The sequence below is a fragment of the Tachypleus tridentatus genome, unplaced genomic scaffold (assembly GCF_004210375.1).
Source record: "Tachypleus tridentatus isolate NWPU-2018 unplaced genomic scaffold, ASM421037v1 Hic_cluster_2, whole genome shotgun sequence".
NCBI classification, from domain to species: Eukaryota; Metazoa; Arthropoda; class Merostomata; order Xiphosura; family Limulidae; genus Tachypleus; species Tachypleus tridentatus.
Genome location: NW_027467782.1, coordinates 23,363,316 through 23,381,390, shown reverse-complemented (window position 1 = coordinate 23,381,390; position 18,075 = coordinate 23,363,316). Strand labels below are relative to the sequence as shown.

Here is an 18,075-nt window from a genome sequence, read left to right as displayed (position 1 = left end):
ATGATGTATATTTTAGGATAAAAATGTTTAGCTTTGTTCCTTTAGTATTTATCCTTGACCAGCATTACAAGTGAAAGACAAAATTCCATGAAACTGTTATAATTTAATGACAAGTAGTAAACTGAATGATACCTTGGTTAATATTTATTTTAAGTATTAAAAGTTTGTTACCCAGAAAGGTTAAGGTTTTTCTCTTTTGTTTTATGTGTATACATGGTTGTTAAATTGTGTTATATTAGCTGCTATTACAGTAGTTTTATTAGTTGTTGATGTTTTGAATCAGGTATTAATATTTCAAAATTATTATGAAAGACATTCATTAAAATATCTAACATATACTTATAGCCCCATAAAATTAACAATTGAGTGCTAAAACTCACTGTAAAGTCTGTCTTAAGATCTCTTTCACAGTTAAAAGAACAAAAATATATGTATGTATATAAATAAGATCTAGGCTGAATATTTTTATAAAGTGAATTTTTTTAAATTTGTTTTAATTTCAAAGTTTTCTGATAATAGCTGTCAGTTCTTCTTATATTGCTGTTGTAAATCATATACTAGAAAATTAGTTTCTTGTTTGTGTTATGATATGCCTTAATATTTCATATTAAATCTCAAATAAGTATTAACTTTGTCTTTACTGAAGTAATTTTAACATTTTTAATGTTTGTTAATAGAAGGATGGGGGGTAAATGAAGTTAATGCAGTCGATTTTGTATTGGGCTTGTAAATAATATTATGCAAAATTAGTTTCCTGTTTAAGTTATTTTATTATATGCAGCATTGCTGTTATTGTGCAGGAAGTGGCTGGCTTTGTTCTACATTTTCTACCTTAGAGCCTGGACGTATGGCCTCTTGCTTTTTAACTTATTTTCTCAACTTGTTGTGTCTTTGGAAGATTTTGTTCAGCATTTCCAACAGCTTTCTTTTACTTTTTGTTATTCAGATGAGGATCAGATAACTGTAGGGTCATTCCATGTCAAATCATCCAGGGGGCTGGAGGTGACCCCCACAGAATTCCTCGAAAAATTTCACATGTGCTCATTTACCTATATAATGAAATATTGCCAAAGATTAGATCAGTATCTCTAATAGTTTCTGATTTACAGCACTGTAAAATTTAATTATTTTTTTTTATTTGTGGCGAATTCGTTTTCGGGCAAACTTGGCAACCTAAAGCTGCAACAGTAATGGTGCTAGAAGGCTGAAATGTGCTACACTGACTGAATTAATCTCACAGAATTCAAAAATGGTCTCAAACCAAGTTTATCTCTCTGAGGATTTGCATCGTGAGGCTGTAAACTCACCTGAAAACCAAAATCATAAAAAACATTGGTTTATTTAAGAAGTCATAGCTCTTAAGACATAATATGATACAAAGCTGAATTTTGTTTACAAATTTCCTATGACATATCAGTTGATAAATCAGCAATTGTTGTAGTTAAAAGTATGTTAGATCTCCTGTAAAAGAATGTAGTTGCATGCAACTTTTAACGATTTAGCTAAAAATAGCCCTACTTCAGGCCACAGTTTGACCATGTCACCAGTTATTCAGCCTTTTCAGATTTTTCCATATAATCTTACATCTCTGAATATGATCTACAAAAACAATCAGGATGGTGTTCAACCTACTTTTGAGTTATAATTTTTAAAGTATCCTGTGACCATACATTGCTTACTTGAAAAAAAAAAACTTCAGTTCAGGTGTGTTACTGTGTGCAGATATATCCATACAATTTTGAAATAATTTATGAATCCCATTGAAATATTCTAATCAGCCTTTACCATATATTCTTACATCTCTGAACATTATCTTAAAAAAGTTCAATGTTGTGTAAAATAATAAATTATCAAATTTTAAGTGTCTCTGATATGTACCATTGGGCAAAGGACCACATTCAGGGCATTCAGTTCTTTATGGTCAATCAGGAATCAGTCCTGCAGAATTGTGTAAAGTTTGATCTACTTGAGTGCTATGAAAAATGCAAAACTGTGGCAGGTATTAGGTCACATCATAGCTTTATACCCCACTCTACCAACAAATTCTATATGAGCAGGTTATCAGATGATGATGTGTACACAGTTGTAACTGTTGGTAGTAGCAGTGAAAGTGATGCTACAGCAGCTCAAATAGAGTCTAATGACAGCAATGACAATTATCAGCCAGGGAAATATGTGGCATGCTTATACGATCATGAATGGTATATGGGAAACATAAAAGATAGATCCAATGAACATTCCGATGTGTTGGTGTCATTTATGAAGAAATCAAGAAATTAACTGTTCTCATGGCCTGCAAGGTCACATAAAGATGAAAGCTGGATTCATTTCCAACATATTCTTTGTCTGATAAGTGCACCTACCTTGCATGGCACTAGTGCTTGCCACTATGTTCTAAGTCAAAGTGATCTCAACATAATCAAACTCGAATTTTATACTTTTACAACATAAGCAATTAAGAAATAATAAATACTGTCCAGGAACAAAATTTGTGTTTCATAGTGTAACTATTCAAATAAAGAAGAAAAAATTTTCATCAACATCAAATATAATAATTTAAAGTTTTAAATACAATTTAAATAGTGAATCAAAATCCATTGGTTCCCAATGGGTAAATTGTCATGATTTGATCCATTTATTCATTCTTTTGATGGTATAAATGCTGGACTCGCAGATAAATTTAGTCTCATGGATGAATCTGAAGAATATGAATTTTTTTACTGCTATATTTGATCAAAGTATAATGAGTCATATTTTGTGAGAAACACATATTATGAGTTTCAGAGATCCTTGAATTCTGAAGAAAGTTAAAGTAACACTCCCTCTACTTCATGAAGTAAGAAATGGAAAGATACAAAATATTGAGGAAATTTACACTTTTTTTTTGCTTTGTCGATGCTTATTTCTCATTTAAAAAAGCACGTGTCGGTTGATTATTGGAAGAATGACCTCTTGTAGGAACTCCGGTTTTTCCAAAATACATTACTTGAGATTGATTCATGAAGATTCTTAGATATTTGCACTTTGAAATAACAAAAAACCAAATGCAAATGATTGATTATATTATGGAAAGGTCATATATATTGATAATTATTACACAAGTCTGGAATTATGCAACATTCTCTTTGAAAGTAAGACATGCCTCTGAAAAAGGGAGATATTAAGAAGAAAGGAAATATTTTAGCAATTCAATGGAAAGACAAATGTCGTGTTACTTTGCTTACTACAATACATGAAGGTGAAATGAAATACAGTGGAAAGGATGATTACAAAACTAAACAACCAATAACTAAACCTGGTGTGGTTTTAGATTATACTATCAAAATGAGGCTAGTTGAAAAAAGTGACATGCAAATTGGATAAAATGGTTGCCTTTGTAAATGTGTGAAATGGTACAAGAAGCTCTTTTTTCACCTTATTAATATCTCCATTTTGAATTCGTATAACATGTGTCTAGAAAATACTGGTGAAAAGCCATCATGATTTTTATTTTCAGTAGTGATAACCATAACTTTATTATTTTTTTCAGCATCATTAGACCTTAAAGATGAAAAGCTTCTTGAAGAAGACAACCTTGGACCACAAGATTCCAAAGGGTTTGTTTTGTTCATCGACAAACTGGTTTAAGTATCTTTGTTATATAGGTTCATTGGTATATCATGTAAAAAAAAGTAATGTGATAACATATTTGCATGTGATACCATCAGTTGCATATTTTCTGATTTTCTTCATTACTACAAGTAATATATGAATTTTTGTTGTTTTAGTAATACTTGACAAAAGTTGAAATTTTTGTTTTCTGAAGTTAAGTAAAAAGATAAAACTGAATGATTATTGAAGTATAACCTTACTGTTCATTTTCTGAAAGAATTTAGTCAAAGGTATTAAGATAATTTATTGTGTGCCTAGATCACGACATCACAACAAAGCTGTACCTAGGCTGAAGAAAACTGAGTACATTTCTACAGAGTTCAACAGATATGGAGTTTCTAATGACAAAACTGAAACAAAGTAAGTGTATACACGAGTCCTGAAAATGGAGTATATTTACTTGTGCGTAAGAAAAATTAGGGTGTAATATAATGCTTTTGGTATTCTGTTTATATACATTTATATTATTTGTAACTTTGACTGTTGCTTTTCCATGTGTAATGAGATTAATGTCTTTACTTTTTTTGGCATTTTAAAAGTATTAGCTTCTGGTATTATTATTAAATACAAAAGCAAGTTCTGTTACTTCAAGATCATTATTCTGTACATCAGAATGCATGTATAATTACAACTTTCCAACTTAAGTTTCTTCTACAACAGTCAGTTCTTATTTAAAAAGCTAAAGCTTATTTACATACCAGTTAGGTATATGTATTATGTTTCATTATGTTTTTATAAAACTTTGAGTTGTTGTAACATTAACACAGTGTTCCATTTTTTCTCTGATCTTTTTTCACTGGATTCATTAAACAAACGTGTAAGGTAACAGATATTTTCCTTCTTTAGACAGCTGTACTAAATGTTTTACATTACTATTTTCTAAGCTAGTCCTCAATCTGTTTTTAACTACTTAGCTTTTGATATGGGCTAGGTGTACTGCACTTAACTTCTGAGCATTAAAGTAACCAAGAGATTAGTGATGCAATAACTTTTGATAATGTAAGCATATATTCATTAAATTTCATGTACTATTAGTACATTTTACGAGTCTTTTGGAGATAAAAGTTGGAGTTTTTAATTAAGTACTTTTAAAATAAATTTCTCCAGGAACGTGTGTAGTCAGTGTTGACTGCTCTGAGTTCAAAGTGAGTTTTATGTTAGTGTCAAAAATACTTTTATGCATCCTAGAATTGTCATAATTGGTTTGCATAATTTGTGAAATCTCATAAATAGGTATGATTTTTTTTTAAAGGAAATCATTATATTTTAGCTGTTAATTTCTCTACCCTAGCTTTAAACTGGGTTGATCAATTCGACCAACCTCATAACCACAATAAAAATCAGGAAATAAATCTAAATTACTTTTTTTCTTTCTTGAGTGACTGCAGGTTGTAACAGGAAACTGTATTTGTTTATCCTAAATATCTTAAAATTAATAACTGTATACACCAATTTATATGTTTTACTGTTTTATTGATATTTGAATCATGTCTTACTGATAATTCTGTCAAATAAGTTTTAAATTATTCCATTAACAAACAGCTCCCATTATACTGGTATCAAATTATTTAATGCATGAGCTGCCTGCTAGCATACCCTGTGTAGAATTTTTATGTTTTTGCTTCATTATCTTACCTAATCTTGCCTGATCTAATAAGTTTCTAATTTTTATACATTTTAGTTACTTTTATAATAATAGTTAGAGTACCCATGAAAAACAAGAAATATATTACTTACCTGGGTCTTCTTTTTTGGCTGTTGACTGGCATTGCATCAGTATAGTTATTTATGATTTGTTGGTTATTCAACTGTTTATATAAAACCTTACAAATATTTTGTTTGGTATCATCCACATTAGAAATTTAAAAAAAACTTAGCAATCTATGACCAGCAGCAACCAAGTTCAAAGGTCATAACTGGAAGAGATAATTGTTTGCTTTACTTCTTTAGTTATTGTTCTATATTTTAAGAAAAGTTTCAAAACTTGTCTCTAAATAGTAATAATGTGTGTGTGTGTGTGTGTGTTTAATAGTTTAAATGTTACTGTATAATACAAAATATTAGTCCACTGAAACACAACCAAGAATGGGCCAATTTTATATTATTGGATACGGTAACATGATTGCATTACATTACTAAAAGTCTGCCAAATTTTATCTTATAGCAGTTTTAACATTTATCATCTGATTAATCATTCATAAACTTTAAAAAAATGTAATGAAAGTATAGCAGCTTAAAATGTTGAATAGGGCTAACATTTAGGTCATAACAGTTAGCATATACATGTATTGTTCAAGCATATATGTCTAACAAGAGCTGCAAGCTGAAAATATGTGCACCCACATGTTAAGGATTATGTATTGAATTGGTTAATGAGCAAACTTGTAAATTTCAACCAAGAAAATTTGTATGTCCTGTACATGCCTTTTGACATGTTTTCAATTTCTGATAATCTTGAATCTGATCAGCAAATACACTGAAAAGTCTTCATTGTAAGTAGCTCTGAATGAGACACATAGGTATATATAAACAGTGATTTAATTGGTTGGTATTTCTCTGATCTGTTATGCTCACTTTATGTTCTTGCCTTATGTAGTCTAAAAATATTCAACTTCAAATGTTCTTAGTTGTCAAACAGTATAATTTTTGAAAGTGATTATACAGTACATAGGACTTAGACTATTTCTTGTATTTGAAATTGAACTGAAATGTTTTACACAGTTTACCATCTTAATGTAACCATTAGAAAAGCATATTCTTGAAATTCAAGTATATTCTTTTTCTTTTGAAGTATGTTTTTCCAAACATATTGATTATTAGTTAAATTTAAATAGGTATTATCAGAGTTTTGAGATACCTGTCTTGCAGTTTTTACTTAATTATACTTTTAGTATATGCTACTTTACTGTTTTTTCTTAATATTTAGTTAATTGTCTTTTAACATTTGTGAAAATAGCTATTAAATTAAATTTTACTGTGATTTAAAAAAAACTACATTCTTGAAGAGTTTTCTTATTCTATAATATCTCTAAACATAGGTTTAACTGTAGTTACTGATCAGTCATACAATACACTCATTAGACTCACACTTTACATTTGTATTTCAATTATTGTTTATTTCACTTACCTTTCTGCAGAGTTGGATACAATGTCAAGAAATTGTTCAAAGAAGAAAACCTTTATATGGACAGAGAAAGTCAAATTAATGCTATTAATAAAACTTTTGAAGATGCCCAGAAACCTGTAAGTAGTATAATAACATTTTAGTAACTCTCCTAATACATTAATATATATGTATGTATGTGTGTGCATGTGTGAAAATAGTCAACAAGCACATAATAGTAAATGTATTTATCCTTCTACTTTTCTGTATGTTGTTAATATCACCTGATTTTTTGTCCTGTCTCAATGAGAGTACTTGACAAAATGCAAAGAACCTAGCACAAACTTACTAAATTATATCTCATTTCTGCTTAAATAATGTGGAATAATTTTTATATCTTATTTTATGGTTTTACAGGTTGGGAGGTTTTCAAAATTTTGTGAGATGTTGTTTTGAGATAACATTAAAACACCTTATTTAATATTTTTCAATATGTACTCTACATCTGTCCAATTGATTAACATTCATTTACATACTTCTTTTGATACTTTACTAATTGCAGTAGTCATTACTCTTAGCTATAAGTCACAAGAAAAATCAGAAAATTTAACAAAGATCTATTGATGACCTTTGAATCTCACCTTTCTAAATGACATCACTATTTGTAATTTTTACTAACAATATTTGTGGTCAAATTCAGCTTATATTTAACAAATAAAGTTTTTAATAAGTAATAAGTTTATTTCTGTGAATTGTTTGAATACAATGAATTCAAATGTGATAAAAATATTCAAAAAAAGCAAGATTTAATCAGTACAAGAAATTAAAACATTTCATAATACTGAAATTACCTAATGACAGTTTTGTCTTTAACTGTTCCATTTGCTTTTTTTGGGCTGGCACTGACAAAGTGAAAGTATAAGACAGCCTATATAAAATATACAGTCCTCTACCCTATAGGGCAGTGATTAGTTTGGTAATGTTTGGCATCAAATCTGCCAAATAACTTTTCATGATCTTGTTGCTGAGATTTAAGGTTATTTATTGGTTGCTCTTTTAAACAGTTGTTTGCTTTTTGACAGTTCTGAGCTTTCTGTTAGAACAATAGAATGCACACACATCTGATGTAAATCCCAGTAATAGTATACCTTAAAAAAATATCTGGTTCTCATCACCAGCAGAATTTTATCCTTGATCAGAATTCTCATGTTTTCAAGATGGTGGATGATACACAAGTCTTTGGCATGTGTTCCACTGTCCATTGGACACTTGCACTGTGGGAGGCATCCTCTCTCAGGACATAATACATCCTAAAGGTCATTTTCTAACTGTTTGTCTACATTTATTCATATTTTCTCAAGATATTTACAATACTTTAATATACTTTAACTCAATGAGGTTTTTTTGAACTGCTTTGATGTACCTGTTGTTAAATTGCATTACAAAAACAAAAAAAACAAACTTCTAGGGGAAATACTTTGGAATTTTAAAGATTATAAGTTTTTGTACACAGAAAATTAGATTTCTAATTAAATATTTTTTACTAAATATTTGTTTGTGAAAATTGTTTTGTTACTAGTCCAAGTACAAAGGGGTTTTGTGTTATAGTTAAGAAAACTATTCTTCGTTGTAAAAATCTTGGATATTATTTGCTTAATCTCTAGAACCTCCTAAATATATTTCAAATGTTTGTTTTTAGTAAGATTTGACATTTCATGTTTTTTTCTATACCATTTGTGGGGTCTATGAACTGACCAACATCATAACCATCATAAAAAAAATAGGAAATATAAATTATTTTTGTTTTCATGCTGGAATGATTACATAGTATAACACAAAAATACAAATGTTTAGTTTAAGTTGATTAAGTCTCATAATGCTATATATTTAATATTTTATATTATGTTGATTCTTCCAGTCATGCCCAGCTAACATTACATAAATTGCATTGATGAGGTGCAAGTGTACTCATGATATGTATTCAATAATATAAAATTGACCTTTAGTCTTCTCTGTCTTGGCTGTGTTTTAGTGGAGTAGTATTTTGTAATATACAGTCACATTTCAATTATTGTACATTATATATGTATATAAATTATTACTATTTAGGAATAAATTATTAAACTTATGTTTATTGAAATATAAAACAATAAGTCAAGAAATAAAGCATACAATTGTCTGTTGTCGCTAAGACTTGAAATTGGTTGCTGCTGGACATAGGTCTCTAAGCTTTTTAAAATTTTGAATGTGGAAGATGTTAAACAAAGTTGTTTTTTTTAGGTTTTATATATATATATGTGACGTCCTTTGACCCATGACCCATCATAAAAGTAACTGTCATGGGCATTTTTTTCCCATTAAAATAACTGTTGTATATTTCAAGGCCATTGTAAATACGGGTATCATAAAATTTGGCTTTGAACAAAGATAAATATTATGAGGTCTACTTTAAACATGTACATAAAGTTGTAAAAAGAGGACATAGATAACTTTTACATTTTAAAATAGTGAAGTGAATACTGTATTTAAAGTGGTTTTAATGTTTTAGACAATTTTATTCACTGCAGCAGTTCTTTCAACAATGCCTCCCAGTGACTCAATCTTATATCTGCAAATGTGAAATTCTAAAAACTGGGTTTCAGTACTCATTGTGGGCACAGCACAGATATTCCATTATGTAGCTCTGTGGTTAACTACAAACATCTAAATATTTCAACAAAATAGCCTAGAGCATGATGTCACTAGGCATGCTATAGTATATGTACAAAAATTGGCTTTCAGGTCAACAGTTGCAGGTCATGCATAGCCAGGGTGTAGATCCTGGGGGATGGAGGGTATACATCCCCTTCATTTTAGGTAGGGGTTATAGTGCATACAATCATCCCCCCTTCAGTTTGGTCTGTTGAATTGTTTTATTGCATCACAGACCTACAAATTGTGTGTTTGTTCTTGTGATTCTCGTGTTCTTACCAATCGAATTACATAATTAGGCCTAGATGTAGGCACTTTCAGTAGCCGAAATGTACATCTTTAATATAGGCATGCTTCTGAGCTTTTCGATCTAAGCGATAGTTCATAAGTATCAGACAGTAGACCTAAGTATACATGCAAGTATCGTGGCAACAAGATTACTCTGTAACTGCATGTTTACAGCTTTCAGGTTCACGTAATCACAGATTACCAACTTGCAAATTTAACAGTCCACATAAGTGGTTGCAAAAATCATCCCCCATCGGGTATAAAAAAATCTACACCCGTGTGCATAGCTACATACTAAATAGTTATATAGTTATTTTTATTGTATTACAAATCATCATTTAACTAAAAAAATCAAAATTATAATTTAAAATATCTCAAAGTGAGCAAGGTGTGTTTGAAGTTTCTGTATTTTAGTTACTGTGACTTTTATTACTTATTGACTCTCACAATCCAAGGCCAAAGGTGGCATTATACTACCCACTAGATTATAAAGGGTTACACTGGGGTGTTAATTTTATCTGAACTTGGGATCATTTTGGTAATATGACATATTGTTAATCTGAGGGCTTGCGTTTTACATTCTGTTGCAACAGAAATGTCTTGCCTTTTGGGGTTGCTGATGTACTGAAATGTTGGTTTTCAAACCCCACTATTCAGTCAGATGACAATAGGCAAATGTTGCCTAAGAATTGTTGTGCATATTGGTTAATTCTTATTTTTACAGTCTTTTCTTTTTATCACTCTTTATTCAAAGTTTAATGCCACAAATCCTGTTTTAAATCTTTACTTATGAACAAATTAGTAACTTTTTTTGCTTCCATGTAATTTCAACAGTCACAATTTCAAATGTAAATCATTAGAAAGAATTCTCACATTAAAGTACAATCACAAAGATGCCAACTATTTCAAATGACTGAGCATAATGATTGTAGACAGAGTCCTTTATCATTTGTGGCTACTAGGCCTGACCAATGTCTCTAAGCTGTTTATTATTATATTATTATTATAACTATTATTATTTATTACTGCTATAGATTGCTCATTTATGACTGTGTTTTGTGTATTTAATAAATAAATTTTAAAAAATATTTTGAAATTATGTTTTTTATTTAGTTCAGAGTAACAAATGTACTGGTAAAACAACACTGAACATGCACAAACAGTAAGCAGAAAAAGCCTTTGTGTAAGGACTAGTTTATATCATGTTTATGATGCTTATTGTAATAGTTTTGCAGCTGTTGTAGCCTTTGCTTTCATGAGAATGTCTCTGGATGGTTGGGAGTTACAACAACATTGTCCATTTGACTGCATACACATCTTGTGCATTATAATACTGCTCAAAACTGAGGTGCTCAAGTTTGGTCTGAACTTGCTTTTGTTTTAGTCTCTAAACTAAATATCCTTTTACTGTCAGCATTAGAATGGAAGATTGTAAGAATTCCAAGCATAACCCTACACAGAAAGTCATACTTCTGGTTACCATTTCCATCCTTAACTGTAGACAGCTGAACCCAAAACTTGTCAACATTCAACTGAAGGACAGTTTCTGAGAAAATATCAATTTAGTAGTTCAAATATTGCCCTTTCAACTTGTCAATAGTGTTGTGCTCATGTGTATTTGCAAGGACAGAATACCTGTCTGTGAAGAAGTGTAGAGAAGAGAAATCTTTGCTTACTTTCAGTTTTGGATCAGCAACCTCTGCATGAATCAGAAGTTCATCATTTAGAGGGAAATGTTTCATCATGTAATTTGTAGCTGCAATATAGTATTTATTGACACTGGTGTAGAAGCTGATCAGGTCCAGGTCCTTTTCATATTTAACAATGTATTCCTTGGCAGCATTTCCAATAGAAACTGCCTCATCAGATTTGTATAAGGATTTATTGTTGTTATCAAGTTCAGTGATGTTGCCTTCACTGGCTTGATGTATCTGACAAGTATATTTTTAACTTGTTTAATCAGAGTTCTATGCATAATGTGTATGCAAGGTTCTTCTCTTTGCAATATCAAATTGGCTTTCTCAAATAAAGGAATTGCCGACTAAAGAAAAAGACAAAATAACAAGTTCATTTTGTTGTCCAAGAAACTGTCAACTTATCTAACTTGCTCTGCACATAACTTTTCTTGGTTACTTCCTTGCTAGCTTTTGTTTTCTTCTCTTTTTCATTGATTGTCTCTTCTTTAGTTCAAGGTCAGACTGCCTAAACATATATTGAGTGATATCAAATGTTTCTTTGTCTGTTTTTGGAGACTCTTGTCTTGTGTCCCTGTGTGGCTGAGAAGATATCTTGACTGTGTCCCTGTGTGGCCGAGAGGGTGTCTTGACTGTGTCCCTGTGTGGCCGAGAGGGTGTCTTGACTGTGTCCCTGTGTGGCCGAGAGGGTGTCTTGACTGTGTCCCTGTGTGGCCGAGAGGGTGTCTTGACTGTGTCTCTGTGTGGCCGAGAGGGTGTCTTGACTGTGTCTCTGTGTGGCCGAGAGGGTGTCTTGACTGTGTCTCTGTGTGGCCGAGAGGGTGTCTTGACTGTGTCCCTGTGTGGCTGAGAGGATATCCTGACTGTTAGTCTTGCTACCTGACTGAGCTGCATGCCTAGCTCCTTTTGAATCTAGTTTTTCCTTTTCACAGTGAAAAATACTTCTTCAATGGCTTCCACATGTCCAATATTCTGTTGAGGCACATCCCAAGTGATAGCCATCTTGTGTTAACAAGTTGTAGAGTTTTTCTTGTTTCTTTGTCATACAATCCTTGAAACTCTTTGAAATGTTGTTTTCTGCTAGCACTTTTGTCCAGAAAATAGTAGATATATATCAGTATATCAGAAACTAGGCAGGGCAGTTTTCTGGAAGCTTTCTGGGCAGCAATATTCATGAGGTGACAGGCACAGCCCATGAAGTAAATGCTGGGCTGTCATCTTGAGATGTGTCCTGTCACACCTTTACCTATACCAGCCATTGTCTGAAGAAAAACTAAGACAGATTTCCCATGGAATTTTCCTCTTTGTCAGTTCATGGTCCAAAAGCTTAAATATTCTTTCCCATTGTAGCTTCTTTCCATTCCACCATTGTCAAAAGAGAACAAACAATTTTTCCAAGTAAAGGGTCAAGATATCGTACAGCCACTGGATAGAGTTTTGAGTCATCCATATCTGTGGATCCATCTGTGGCTAAACTGTAAACACTGTTAGTAAGTATGTTTGAAATCATTTTGTCATCTTCACAACCAAACATTTGTACAATGGCTGTAGTTTTAGTTCTAGCACAACCATATTTTTTCGCTATATCAGTCTGGGAACATTTTTCTGAATAGATGTCCTGCATGATCGGCTACAGCTATGGGTAAATTATGAGCAATGACGAATTACATGAACATCACTTCTGCATTTATGGTTTCATATTCTGAATTTTTACTCATAAATGTCGTTATCTGCATTGTTTTTGTCTTCACCTCAGCCTTTTTATGGTGAGATGCTGATTTTGTATGCACCACAAAAAAATCGATATGACAAACTGTACAAAACACATAACTGTCACTGACTTTTGATGCAATGACCGAAAATTTTGCACTATACTCTTTTTCTAAATTTTGATTCACAGTTTTAGTCCTTTTAGATTTGCCAGAAACAAGACAATCTGGTGAGCGAGGCCTCTTTATTTTTTTTTATCTTGTGAACGATCACATTGGTGTTTCTATGCCAATAGAAATACCCATCTACACGAGCGCTGAGTGGCTGACAAGCACTGATGACGTAACTATAGATTCCCCCATGTACCCAGTATGGAGAAGCACCACACTAAAACTATTGGTAGAGGTCAGAGATACAAATATTTTTTATTATTTCAAGCACAAACATGATTATTGCAAGTAGCCATTTGGACTGTGTCTTTTATTTATAATCAAAATTTATCTGTATCTCACTAGAAATTTCCTTTTCACCCCTTTCAAGCCCTGGGGGAACAATTTATCACTTTATTGTATAGGCCTATATAATATATAATAATTTGGGAGTTGCAACAAGTCGTAATATTTGTCTGGATGAACGTTTAGTCGTAATGGTTACGCTCAAATCGTAATGGTTGGCATCTCTGCAATCAGTGTTTACCATTTTAATTGTAAAACAAAACTTGACTTTAATTTTACTTTTCAATTATTTCTAACATTTTACATTGCTAGTGCTTTGTTTGCATTATTTGTTACTTTATAAAGTGAACGGATTTCTCTTGCTGTTCTCCTTTATTCAACTACTGTAATGTAAATAACTGAATCCACAAACTAGACTTTGTATTTTTAGCTATTGATCACAGTTTTATTCTAACACTTGATGATTAAAATAGTATAAAATTGTGTACTGTGTAAACTCTTAATTTAATTCAAATATAATATTATCCATTGAATTAGACAATGATGATTTGAAATTTCTATTGGCTACTTTCACAGTAATTTTATGATCTATATAGCATATTTTACTGAGATAACATGTAAATGGAAACCACAAGTATACGACATATTTTAAGTCTACTGACCTTTGATGAAGTTTTGATATCATAGATTGTAGAATGTAAACATGGTAAAGAAAGGCTAAGTGTTTTATAGTATGTTAAAACTTCATACAAGTTATTTTTCAATTAATAATCTATGAGCACAGCATATTAAGGCTTAACAAATGATCCAACTGCTATGTAGGTAAAATAATATGTTTTAAGATAGAACTCAGAGTTGTTGTCTTGAAAGGGGTGATTACAATAAAATTTTGAAATGACATCAATGTGCAATATTAAAGTTTCTTTAAAATAATATAAAAACCTGAACTTACTATTTCAGGAAAGATGTTATGAATAATTGTTATTTTGTTGTAACTTATTTTATATAGGTTTTAATAATAGAAGCATTAGTTTTTTATAAATATATTGTTAATGAAGTTGTAAAAATGATTAAAATGACTTTTATCCAGTAAAGTCAGAACACACTTCAACAGATTAAAATTTTCATTATGCTTTTTGACAGGTTTCCTTATTCATAGAATCTGTAAATTAATCATAGATCATAATATATATAATCCATGTTTTAAAACTTAAAATTACAAAAATAAAAATGTGGTGAGAATTTATGCATATATTTTAAAGATGTTATGCTTGAAATTTAAATTTTGGATTCATGTGAGTAGGATCTTACCTTATCGTTATGAAATTTCGCACAAAGCTACACGAGGGTTATGTGTCCCTAATTTAATAGTGTAAGACTAGACAGAAGACAGATAGTAATCACCACCTTGGGCTACTCTTTTATCAGCGAATAATGGGATTGACTACCACATTATAATGGCTGAAAGGGCGAGCATGTTTGGTGTGACGGGGATTTGAGCCCAAGACCCTTGGATTACAAGTCGAGTGCCTTAACCACGTGGCCATGCCCGAGCATTGTAAAAAGTTGGATTTATACTAGTGAACATATGCAAAGATATCCAAAGGTACTATCATATTCATGATGATAAGAGGTAAAATGCAGTGGTAAGTTTGAGGTAACTAGATACAGTTAAAATACACGATAACTTATTGCGGAGGACTCCAGAAACTGGATTTAACTAGTCTGTATAAAAATGGATCTTTAAAACTTTAAAATTGATTTTGAGATTAGGAATCTCACAGTATTATTGAAGAAAAAAATGTTATAGAAGGAAATACAAAGTGTAACAAGCAAAACAAACGTTGGATGTGTCGCTTTTCATTTTTTTTTAATGATAATTTATGGTAATTTTTTTCACTAATTCGTCACCCAGCAATCAATATTAGAGACATGACAGAGGTTTGGTAAAGCACAACATGAAACTGTTTGGAAAGTCTTTCGATGACCTAAGTCTTTTACTATCAGTTAAAGTAAATAATTGCGTGTTTTAACGTACAAGGTAACAGTAGTAAAACTGTATTAAGTTTACTAACAGTAGTGTTAGTACTGTATTTACTTGGGAGTGCTAATGCCAAATTACATCTCATCAGACGAAACATGACTTGCTACATGTTTGACTGAACATTAATAAACTATGAATCTTGAAAATATCAAAATCACTTTAAAAAAAAACTACAGCACAGTTCTTAAGTCTCAGAATGAGCCAACTGTCATAGATAATGTTCTTCCATGAAATTAGTACAATAAATATCTATTTTAACTAAAAAACGTACAGAACACCCACTTCCACCACGGCGTTAATGAACTGCTTCCCTACCACAATTATAGCTAACTGCAAAGAGAGATCAAACAAACACCCTCCTGTTCTACACTAGAAGGAAATGTAGAAAAAACAGTTTCAAAATTACTGTCATATCACTTTATAAAATATCTCAGAAAGGACACAAGACTGAAAAGTACAATAAGATATAAGTTAGTGAGTGAGAGCACTAATAACTTGCCCAGGATCAAATGGTCCAAAAAAATAATGTTTCAAACCTCAAAATTTAAAGAATGTGTGTGACTAACATGAAAACTTTGATTGATTCTTCATTGTTTAACTTTATCACGACAGGCTCAATCCCAAGAACTGACCTAACAATTATTCTGTGCTTGTTATAGTATTACAATGTGTTCATAATTATTCTATGCTTGTTATAGTATTAAAATGTATTCATAATTATTCTGTGCTTGTTATAGTGTTACAATGTATTCATAATTATTCTGTGCTTGTTATAGTATTACAATGTATTCATAATTATTCTGTGCTTGTTATAGTATTACAATGTATTCATAATTATTCTGTGCTTGTTATAGTATTACAATGTGTTCATAATTATTCTATGCTTGTTATAGTATTAAAATGTATTCATAATTATTCTGTGCTTGTTATAGTGTTACAATGTATTCATAATTATTCTGTGCTTGTTATAGTATTACAATGTATTCATAATTATTCTGTGCTTGTTATAGTATTACAATGTATTCATAATTATTCTGTGCTTGTTATAGTATTACAATGTATTCATAATTATTCTGTGCTTGTTATAGTGTTACAATGTATTCATAATTATTCTGTGCTTGTTATAGTATTACAATGTATTCATATCATTTTGACAGGCTTTAAGTAAACACAAGTTTTTTGCACACCAAAGATAATATTTTTTAATGGAGTATTTTTACTAAAAATGTATCTACTAATACTTACATATGTATAAATATATAAATAGAGAATTTCTGTATACCAGTCTGAGTGTTCATTTCTATGTTTGGATTAAAAATACTTTTTTTTAGTCTCAAAAATTACAAACTGATACATGTAGTTATAAAAAAAATAAGGAAAAAAGTAACATACACTGGTACATATAGCTATATAAGAAATAAAAAACAACATACACTGGTACATGTAGCTCTATAAGAAATAAAAAACAACTTACACTGGTACATGTAGCTCTATAAGAAATAAAAAACAACATACACTGGCAAATGTAGCTTTACAAGAAATAAAAACAATATACACTGGTACATGTAGCTCTATAAGAAATAAAAAACAACATACACTGGTACATTATACCACTTCAACAGACTGATATCAATAACAATATCCTGACATTATACCACTTCAAGATCAATAACAATATCCTGACATTATACCACTTCAATATCAATAACAATATCCTGACATTATACCACTTCAAGATCAATAACAATATCCTGACATTATACCACTTCAATATCAATAACAATATCATGACATTATACCACTTCAATATCAATAACATATATCCTGACATTATACCACTTCAAGATCAATAACAATATCCTGACATTATACCACTTCAAGATCAATAACAATATCCTGACATTATACCACTTCAAGATCAATAACAATATCCTGACATTATACCACTTCAAGATCAATAACAATATCTTGACATTATACCACTTCAAGATCAATAACAATATCGTGACATTATACCACTTCAATATCAGTAACAGTATCTTGACATTACACCACTTCAATATCAGTAACAATATCCTGACATTATACCACTTCAAGATCAATAAACAATTTGTTTTTAATATATATCTTTGACTAATTAGCTCGATCTCAAGATAGTTTTTATTCATTGGTTAAAACATGAGGTTACATCTTATGTGACCCCGTATTTTCATAATATTGTGTATTGATATGTGAACCTTAACACTAGGAGAAACTTCTGTCAGTTTAATAAAACATACACTCTCAAAATCAAATATTTCTGCCTACATTTGTTTCTAAATTAGCGAGAGCTATGCCTGAACTTAATGGAGCTCCACGTGTGGTCATTTGGGTCATCTGTCGAGCAATAAAAGTGTAAGAAAAAAGTTCATGTTTTTGGTTTAAATCTAATTTCACAGA

At 30.9% G+C, this 18,075-nt stretch overlaps 2 long non-coding RNA genes across 2 annotated transcripts in view; one reads left to right on the top strand and one right to left on the bottom strand.

The window, feature by feature from the left end:
• LOC143242733 (uncharacterized) overlaps positions 1 to 18,075 on the top strand; it is a 62,327-nt gene that overhangs the window by 12,412 nt on the left and 31,840 nt on the right. Inside the window, exons 4-7 of the long non-coding RNA XR_013023187.1 lie at positions 3,530 to 3,621; positions 3,910 to 4,011; positions 6,789 to 6,894; positions 17,961 to 18,030. This is a non-coding gene — a long non-coding RNA (uncharacterized LOC143242733). The remainder of the gene's footprint in view (positions 1 to 3,529; positions 3,622 to 3,909; positions 4,012 to 6,788; positions 6,895 to 17,960; positions 18,031 to 18,075) is intronic.
• Positions 751 to 18,066, bottom strand: LOC143242734 (uncharacterized). Its single transcript, XR_013023188.1, has 2 exons — positions 17,944 to 18,066; positions 751 to 1,049 (listed from the first exon to the last, which is right to left on the bottom strand). It is a non-coding gene; the product is annotated as an uncharacterized LOC143242734 (long non-coding RNA).